The sequence below is a fragment of the Schistocerca gregaria genome, chromosome 3, assembly GCF_023897955.1.
Source record: "Schistocerca gregaria isolate iqSchGreg1 chromosome 3, iqSchGreg1.2, whole genome shotgun sequence".
NCBI lineage: Eukaryota > Metazoa > Arthropoda > Insecta > Orthoptera > Acrididae > Schistocerca > Schistocerca gregaria.
The window spans coordinates 427,788,130-427,798,919 of NC_064922.1; the positions used below are offsets into that span (position 1 = coordinate 427,788,130).

General features: G+C 43.3%; 1 pseudogene; it reads right to left on the minus strand.

Moving 5' to 3' along the window:
- Positions 1-707: 707 nt before the first annotated feature.
- LOC126356560 (5S ribosomal RNA) lies at positions 708-825 on the minus strand (annotated as a pseudogene).
- Positions 826-10,790: the final 9,965 nt, after the last annotated feature.

The following is a 10,790-nucleotide window of genomic DNA, read 5'->3' on the forward strand; positions in this document are numbered from 1 at the left end:
TTTGTAATGATGACTGCAATTACGTAACTGACAGCAGCCAGCAATACAACTCTTAGATTGTGAATGGCATGCGAACGTGTATTTTATCTCGTCGCTTATGCGGTTTGTCCTGTAAGGAATTTCTCTGACTGCGAGAATGTAAATTGTCAATAACTTTAAACCAGATCAAAACTGCATGAATTTACGTAACACAAAAAAAATTGAATCTGATGCAACACTCTTGATTTGAAATTGGCCCTGGTTATAAAACAAACCTTGATCAATTTTGAAATAATGGTCCCTGTGTTTAACAATAAAATTTGTTACCTTTATCTGTGCTATGGTAACGCTCTTCGCACTGCTCTCTGTACTTTACTTTAATGTGTATATATATTGTACAAGGCTGTTGCTCAGCATATATTCTAATTAAATCGGATATGAATGAGACAATAACTGCTTGATAAAAATAGTTAATCAAACACGACGTGGATTTAGGAACTGGTATTGCCTTGTGGTAAGTAACAATGAGCACTCCATCTTCAGGCCACGACTGGCCTACCGGGACCATCCGACCGCCGTGTCATCCTCGGTGGAGGATCCAGATAAGAGGGGCATGGGGTCAGCACACCACACTCCCGGTCGTAAGATGGTATTCTTGACCGAAGCCGCTACTATTCGGTCGAGTAGCTCCTCAATTGGCATCACGAGGCTGAGTGCAGCCCGAAAAATGGCAACAGTGCATGGTGGCCTGGATGGTCACCCATCCAAGTGCTGACCACGCCCGACAGCGCTTAACTTCAGTGATCTCACGGGAACTGGTGTATCCACTGCGGCAGGGCCGTTGCCCGGTAGTAACAATAGGGCACTAAATTTAAAACTTGTATTTTGACTATTTGAAAATTAATGATACTTTTCCACTTTCTCTGTCTCTTCAAACACCAAACAGTTCGGCCAGATTGATTACGATAGCACCCACCATACGACCACCAACGATTTGCCCACGTTCGACTGAGACTTGCAACGTATAGACGACATTGCACAGACGCCATTCGGGGTCAAATACAATAGTGTTACCAAGCGGCTTCGTCTGCATCTGCATTTGTGTTCAAGCAATTCTTGTGACGTTTCCTTCCAACCCTGTACCAACCAAAATTTGCTTTTAAAAAAAGTATGGCATCATAAGCACTCGTCCTCATCATCAGTGATCACCTGATTGAGAGTCACCGTTACAAAACTTAGCTACTAAAACGTGCCACCAGGTGCTGCGTGTGTATGGGTGCAGCGGCGTTACTTGCATCCACAGAAATATAAGGAGCAGTCAAAGGAAAACAAGACAGATGGAAAAAAGTAACTAAACTGTTTATTATTTCAAAAGTAATCGCCGTAATTGTTAATACATTTATCCCACAATGGTATTAGCCCGTAAGTGCCTTCACAGAAAAAAGTTTTTATTTACTACGGAACGACGATTGTACCCAGGCATGTACCTCTTCGTCCAAAGCAAACTGACATCCACTAAAGTGTTTCTTCTGGACTCCAGATATTCTCAAGCGCCAAAGAAACTGGTATTGAAATGCGCATTCAAATACAGAGATATATAAACAGGCGGAATACGGAGCTGCGGTCGGCACGCCTATATAAGACAACTAGTGTGTGGCGCAGTTGTTAGATCGGTTACTGCTGCTACAGTGGCCGGTTGTCAAGATTTAAGTGAGTTTGGACGTAGTGTTAAAGTCGGCTTCTATCGATGAGATAAAACATTTTCGGGGTAGCGATGAAGTGGCGATTTTCCCGTACGACCATTTCAAGAGTGTGCCGTGAATATTAGAAGACCGGTACAACTTCAAAATTCCGACGTCGCTGCGGCCAGAAAAAAAAAAAAAGCTGCAAGAACGGGACCAACGACAACTGAAGAGAATCGTTCAATGTGTCAAAAGTGGAAACATTCCTCAAATTGCTGCAGATTTCAATGCTGAGCCATCAACAAGTGTCAGTGTGCGAACCATTCAACGAAACATCATCTAAATGGGCTTTCAAGTCGAAGGTCCACTCGTGTACCCTTGATGACTGCACGACACAAGGTCTTACAACTCGCCTGGGACCGTCAACATCGACATTTGTTGACTGGAAACATGTTGCTTGGCCGGACGAGGCAAATTGTATCGAGCAGATGAACGTGTACGGATATGGAGACAACCTCATGAATCCATGGACACTGCATGTCAGCAGGGGACTGTTCAAGTTCCTGGAGGCTCTGTAATGGTGTGGTACATGTGGAGTTGGAGTGATATGGGACCCCTGATACAGTGCAGGTAACATGTACTTAAGCATCCTTTCTGATCACCTACAACCATTCATGTCCATTGTGCATCCCGAAAGACATAGGCAATTCCATCAGAACAATACGACACCCTACACGTCCAGAATTGCTACAGAGTGACTACAGTAACACTCTTCTGAGTTAAAACACTTCCGCTGGCCACCAGACTCCCCATAAATGAACATTTTTGAGCATATCTGGGATGCCTTGCAACGTGCTGTTCAGAAGAGATCTCCACCCCCTCATACTCTTACAGATTTCTGGACAGCCCAGCAGGATTTATTGTGTCAGTTGCCTCCATCACTATTTCAGACATTAGTCGAGTCCATGTCACATCGTTTTGCAGCACTTCTGCATGCTCATGGAGACTTAGTCGATATTAAGCAGATGTACCAGTTCTTTTGGCTCTTCATTGTATATGGACAGGGCAAGAGATCAGGCCTGCATGGAGGGTGTGTAAGAGCTTACCAGCGAAACTTGCATAGCTATCCAAACACCCAGGAATGTTGATGGATGGCATCATTCTGCAGTGCGAGAGGAACGTGTGTGTGTGTGGGGGGGGGGGGGGGGGGGACTGATCATTCGATATATATGGATGTAAGTCTCCATTGGCCCTGCCTGTAGGATAGCCCACCATGTTTCGTGAATTGAAAGGTTGGGTGAAGCGGAGGTGCATTTCCATCAGGAATAGAGTAGTAGTGGAACAAAGCAGGCATCACCCCACTCGCCATTGTTGCCAAATTTATTCAAGATGGTGGATCCAAAATGGCGGCGATAGATATGGCAGTGTCGCAATGATAAAACAGTAGGAATTTCAAATTTTGGCGGGAAGATAGGTCAACTGGGCTACCTCTACTAACCTAACCATCTCCTCTCCCCCAGAAAATGGCGAAAAGTTTAAATTCCATCAGTGCAATGCAACACACCACAGCTACCTTTACTAATCTTAGAAAATGACTGGAAAAAAGAGCACTTGGGCTACCTCCAATAACCTAAGTCATCTGACCGCCACCTCTTCCTTGGAATTTGTGGGAAAAGGACTCAGTTGTGCTGGATAGGATGGGCATATATCTTTATTTAAGCAGTCTCTATTCAAACAATTTGAGGTAGACCCACCATCAAGTGTGCTTACTATGGGGTGCGGAGTCCAACTGACCTAGTACTCAGGACTGCCACCAGAGGGCGCCATCATCCCACCTATGATGTAATCCTAGATGGTGGTCTGGAAAGGGAAAATGGAGGAAAAGGACTCAGCCTGTACTAGGCTGCTGGAGAGGGGAAGGAGTGTACTTCATTTATTTTTGGAACAATTTATTTAGGGATGAATTTGATTTAGTATATTTATTACACTGATACTAAACAATCGCTCTGACATGCTTGGGGTCAGCATACATAGTTTACACCTGCAAACTACTTGTAAATAATGCAGTACACTGCAGTGCGGACATGAAAACAACTCATAAATTGCCGAAATAATGCAGTACACAGCATAAAGACATGTAAACACCTCATAAATTGTCGAAATAATATATGTATAATACTCTGCAAGCACGCTTGCTAATTGTCAAATGTCGAAATAATGCATAGTACGCAAAATACTCGTAAATCACCGAAATAATGCAGTAAACTGATGTACAGACATGAAAACATCTTATAAACTGTCAAAATAACGCATTGCACGGCCTACAGACAAGCTCACAACGCTCTAACAGCCGAAAATAACGTAGTGCACAAACATTCAGTGCACGTAAAAAACGCAAATTATCAGGGAACTGTTCTAACGTCTAACGCTCCAATGCCATCGATTCCACATACATCAGGGTGCACCGGCGGCCCTGCAAAGTGACGATGCAGACGTCAGCTGCCGAGCCACACACAGGTGTCCGTTTGTGTCCCACAAGCATGACGTGGTGGCATCCCTTTCATTCTTAAAATTCCTATTGAAATATGTGTTCACCTAGGCACAACTGCTAACTCGATGTTGCATAGCTGCAGTGTGGGTCCAGCACGGAGAGAGATGTTTGCATAGCAGCTAAAAGGTTCACAATGTTATACAGACGTCGCATGTCTATCTAAATAATAGCCAACTCACCCTCTGGGCTGCTGGCGTGAAACCTCTCCACCTGTGGATACTAATGTCACAGGTCACACTATAGAAATCTGTTCCGATGCTTCCCAGAATAGCACAGGGTGCATAGTTCCCAGGGATCCTAATGGGACATGTGAGCTGCAGTTAGCTGTGCATGCGTGCTTACCTGCCCAGCGTGGCTGACAAATCACTGTGGAATGTTCGTCCTGCTATCAACATACGTCTCAGAAACCTTAAACGTTCTCACTGCTAAAAGCCTTCATCATGTCTGCGCACGCTCATGAAAACACCTTTAATCACAAAAGCATTCTTGTTGTTTGGAAAGAAAGCACTGTCTAAGCACATACGTGAGGAAATCAGAACAATTATGCAAACAGAACATTAAAATGGCGGGAATTTTCGGTATCATACAGCTACTGGTCTGGAGATATCCTAATGCTGCAGTGGCAGATGAGTCTCGGCATCCCTGACAGAGATGATTAGTCTGTTTCAACTTTTCTTTGAACACTTTATTTCCATGAACTTTCCATAGATACCTTGCGTCCATCTTGTTTGAATCAGTTTGTAGATGCTCCTACGTCCTGGCACAATGGATGTCTTGTGAATGAATGGCTCATTATGATCGGCTCTTACTGAATTTACCTGCCAAATTACTGACGCCTCCAGTGCAGAAGCACCATCCGCCTTTTTGTTCTTTCTGCAGATGAGACTTTCAGTGGTGAAAAAACTACTTTGCACAGATCATCATATTGCACTGACAATTAAACACTGTAAAGTGGCCTACATATCGTCAAATATAGAAAGGCTCTTACTCAATTACACTGCTCTGCCACTCAGGACAGGAGCTTGAATATTAGAGCATGAAACTGATCTCAAGCCCAGCAATATATCACTGCGTACTGTGTCAATGTAGTAAACACACAATTCATATCCTCCACCATACAAAATCGCCCCTGTTACATCATTCATATGGCTATCAGCCGCCAGACACTCGCACATATACCGAAAGACAGACAGCATAAGTACAAGCACCTTAGGTATATTACTCGCTGCACTAGATTTTTCCTGCGAGGTCGGGCAGTCATCCACTCCCGACGCATGACCAGAGTGCCCTCAGTGGACCGAAGTCACTCTCAGAACTGTTGTGCAAAGACGGGCTCGTTTCCCCTTGGCACAAATGCGTTACTGCTTCTGGTTCAGACATGCTTGCTTGCTTTTCTACACACATCTCCAGGCTCTGGGATTACAAGAACATATGTAATTTTGCGTGGTTTGCCAGAATGTCATACCATTCTCGTGATACCTCTCGATATCAGGCACATACCAATATTGCTTGCATAGCAGTGTCGCTCACGCAAAATAATTCTGAAAATATAGACTGGAAATTATTTCTCTAGAAACGGGAAACTTTAATGAGGTGAAGTGTGCTGTAAACCCGTGAGTAATTAGAAAGTTATCCTGTCTAAAAAGACGTTTACGTGAAGGAAAGAGGAAACTGATAATTTACATTAGCGAATACCGATGTCAGCGATGTAACAGCTTCCAAATCATGCCTATTATTTACAAAGTCAACTGAGGTGTTCCTCATGTGTAGATAAAACCAGCAAACACGTCTTCCACCTATCTTTCACCTGCTGTTTGCACACACCATAATCGATGTTCCCTCAACTAAATAAAGGTACGAAATGTGCAGAAGCAGTCAACTGGACAATTTACATGGGAGGGAATAATGGTTCAGCACATGTCCATATTGAATCTTCTCAAATTTCCACACAATCATGAAAGCTGCCCAACACATATTAAGTATGAGTTCGCTTGTAAGGTGTCATGTAGATCTTGTAAATAATTGTTAACACTTTTGCATGAAAGGAGATGTAGTGTATTTATTAACAGAATGGTGTAATGAATGATTGACTATACTAGTAGAGGTTGGAACGCCAGTGGAGATGGAACAGGGTGTGAGGCCCCAACAGATGTTAGTCCTGCTTAAAAACCAAAGCAGCTAGACGGACATCACGGCATCTGAGCTCTGGAGCACAATAGGGTGACGGCCAGCCGCTATTGTGGTAGGGCCGGAAGGATAACTGGGTAATACTTCCGACCTCAGCAAATCTTGGACGCAGGTTAAAGGAATGAAGAAGCAGCACCTCAGAAACCTCGCAGGCTGGGTTATTTCCTAGGAATTTTGTTCAGAAGCATATCATTGTACGAGTATAGGTATTCCCTCGCGAACTTTCAGCGCTGGACGACAAAAGACTAAAATATGGTTGGTCGGCGTTCGGAAGAATCTGTAGAGAGGGAGAATATTCTGGGGTTTCGAGAATATGATTCGCCTTCTGCAGGTACTAGGGAGGGGAGCCGAGTCTTGCTAGGAAGCCAGCAGAGGAGAGGATGAGGTCTTCCATTTTTGAGCGCCCGTGTATGACGGTCGCTCAGTATCAGCTTTGTTGGTACAGGGAGACTTGCTGTCTTTGCTCTCAGGAGAGTTTATAGTTAGAACGGTTAGGCACTGTACTGTTGCGAACTTATACAATCCTGGACTTCGCATCCGGATTGGAAGTCGTCATTGAGGGAGCAGCGTTCAGTGATTGAGAGCACTTCTTCTGCCTATACTTACGTTGAGAAGTTATTTGAACTACATCCTTGTGGCTGGGAGTTCGCGTTTCTCATCTGTAGAACACAGAGGGGAGAAGACAGTGTAAGTAGGCTGTTTAGGTTTTCTTATTGGTAACGCCATGTAGCGCTCTGTATAAAAAAAAAACGCTGGCTGTGCTGTGTGCAGTCAGTGGCTGGTTGGCATTGTTGTAATACTCGCCATTGTAGTGTTGGGTAGCTGGATGCTAACAGCGCGTAGCGTTGCGCAGTTGGAGGTGAGCCGCCAGCAGTGGTGGACGTGGGGAGAGAGATGGCGGAGTTTTGTAATTTGTAAGACTGGATGTCATGAACTATCATATATATTTTGACTATTAAGGTAAATACACTGTTTGTTCTCTATTAAAATCTTTCATTTGCTAACTATACCTATCAGTAGTTAGTGCCTTCCGTAGTTAGAATCTTTTATTTAGCTGGCAGTAGTGGTGCTCGCTGTATTGCAGTAGTTCGAGTAACGAAGATTTTTTTGTGAGGTAAGTGATTTGTTAAAGGTATAGGTTAATGTTAGTCAGGGCCATTCTTTTGTAGGGATTATTGAAAGTCAGATTGCGTTGCGCTAAAAATATTGTGTCAGTTTAAGCACAGTCGTGTATAAATTGTTCTAAGGGGACGTTTCAACAGTATTAGAGTATGCTAGTCAGAGGATCGCCTTCTGCCGTCCTAGTGTTTGAAAGAGTTTTATTTTGTGGCTGGAATTGTTGTATTGACGAAGACGTGTACGAGAACCATCACTCCGATGATCCGGGCGCAGTACATATGGTGATATTGCTAACTGCTTCGACTTATTAGGTCTATAAAGCTAAACAGCTGTGATCACACTAGTTTATTTCTACTGAGGTTCCACACCGCTGTTGATCATCTTTGAATGTAATGTCTTCTAGTGTTTGGTACGTAAATTATGTCAGTCGTTTCGCGTTATTTATGTTAGATCGCATGGTCATATAAAGGGGCAGGGTTGGGCCATTGATCAGAAACTTTAGTTAGGAAATATAAACATTTGTAATAAAGGGCTGCTTTTTAATCTACAATAAATGTATAATAAGAAACAAGATTTATCATTTAGTAGTATTAGTTGCCTTAATCATTCATTTAAGTTGAGGTTGTAATTTATATGTTAAAGAGCATTAAGAGATCCTAAGATCTGCTTCAGGGGGTAGACAGACAGGGCCAAATCATCATTTTAGCATTCAATATTTTCCGTTCCGTACATACATTTTACACCCGCCTCGAGTAGCACCTTGGACGATATTCGGGCGTGTAGAGGACGAGACGGTTAAGTCAGCTACATTCCTACACCCCAACAGGCCACTCCATTCGGACAGCTCTTGCCGTTAACAGGAAACTTGAATCATTCCCACCATAGGCCACAGCCGGCGGGCCACGCACCCCAAGATAGAATTATCTTAGGAAACCGGTCGCAAACATATTTGACCGCTATATTCACAATTAAATGTTACGATCGCGGTCTCGATTGAATGACATTTGACAATGAGAGAAGTTAAAAATGAATGTTAAAAATGATGCCGACCGGTGTTAGGCGAGCAGTGGTAGTTTCATCTGGTGACTTCAGTTTTATATTTTATGGAAAGAACGACCATGAGAGCAGTGTTTAATTATTTTTTGTTGGTTCAAAATGGTTCAAATGGCTCTGAGCACTATGCGACTTAACTTCTGAGGTCATCAGTCGCCTAGAACTTAGAACTAATTAACCCTAACTAAGCTAAGGACATCACACACATCCGTGCCCGAGGCAGGATTCGAACCTGCGAGCGTAGCGGTCGCGCGGTTCCAGACTGTAGCGCCTAGAAGCGCACGGCCACTCCGGCCGGCGTTTTATTGGTTGTGACAATGATTTTATCAGTTATTTTAAAAACAGAGTGATCGCCCCACGACACATCATGTGTTCACTGCAAAATGAGAGAACTACACTCTGCTGATGGCTGTGGTCCTGGAAATGGAAATATCTATACCATTCTTATGACTTGACATACTCTTCCTTTTGTTATCACAGTATTCCACGTGAAATCCGTACCTTCCTTACGACTGGACGTAGTCATTTCCTTTGCACACGTCGGAACACAAACACCTACTTTATAAGCCTGATGATCTAAGTGAACCTATCACACATCCCCTACTAGTAAGTATAATACTTCGCCAATAAATGATTGTTGAGATACGAAATAATACTGAGAGAAAATCAGCGATGGGTGGACATGTCTCGTAAGTTTTTCTTGCTAGTGCTACCACTGTATCTTAGAGATAGAGGCGTAATCGTCTTACAAATCGCCAGATGTTAAAAAATCCGGTCGCAACAACTACCTTATGTTACTGTCACAAGCGGTCTTGGTTCTACAGGGCACACAAGTATCCATGTTAAAAGCTATACTGGCTTTATTAATCGAGGAATGGCATTCCCTCCGAATGACGTGTATTTAATTTTTCCAGGCAAATAGCGCGACACTGAATACAGACGGCGATCGTAGGAGTGTATATATCAGGCCAGCAGTGCAGTTAATATCGCCGACGGTACACCCTCCTAATAAAATTACCTAATTTTGAAAGTGATTTGGTTAAGGAGCTTGGTATGAAACCGTATTTGCAACTCCCTCATGCCTCCGCTGGGTATTTCTCTAGTATTTGTAACGCATTCTGTCTCAATGTCATGTCAGAGGTTCTGCGATATATCCACTGAGTTATAGGCGATGGTTGATTGAGAAGCATCGCAAACAGTAGTAGATGGTGTGCTGATTGAGGTCATAAGAATTGTACACTAGTTTTACAGATCTCTAATGCTACGCTTTCAGTAGAAACGCTGTCAATGATTTGGAATCAAGTCTTTCCATTCAACCACATATCAGTGTTGTATCCGATGGAGAAGTCCTTTAATGATTACAGCCACAAGTGAATCACATTTCTACCCTCTCATATCTTGCAACTGCCCCTCAGACATTGCACTACCATCTCTACAGCTTTGCACATGTGATCATTCCAAAGTAAGTTGGAACTGAATACAAGTTGGAGAAAGCTATATCTACCACGTTCTGCAAATCATGTAGAAACAGGCTAAGCTGAGTTGCTGTGACAGGATTGTGTTTTGACCATTCGATGGAAATTGGAACAGGGAGAAGGATGAGGATTTTGCTGCTGCACTGTGGAGCATCCCCAAACTACATACAAGTACTACAGATCTGCGCCCCTCAGGGTCCCTTCACATCTATCGCCCCCAACACGCTATCTTCGTTATTCTGTACCATCTAACAGAAATATATTACGAACTACCAAAGCTACACTAACTTCATCCGATAGAGAACTCGATAAGATTTTTACCGCATCTCTCTCCTCCCATATATCGAAAACAAATAATGCATGCAAGCCGGCATCGAGCACATGTGACGATCCTATTAAATATACAGGTATTGACGAACTGCACAGACTAGTTTAAAGTTTCATCACCTGTACTGTGGGATGATCGTATCCCACCGACTATACTGTAAGTAGCAAGAGTCACTCCCTAAGACCCTGTTCTGTTGTTTGAAACATCGTTTTTTTTTTGTTGTAACAAGCTTTGTACACTGTTATACATTTTCTTTTTCTGAAACGACTTCTAGATCTGTGACAGGTTCTAAACTGGTGGAATGACTGGAGCTGATTAGCTATCGGGCCCCGTCCGTGTAACAGGCGCTGCTCATGCATTGTTGTTTACATCTTTGGGCGGGTTTAGTGACATCTCTTAACAGTTAAAGGGACTGT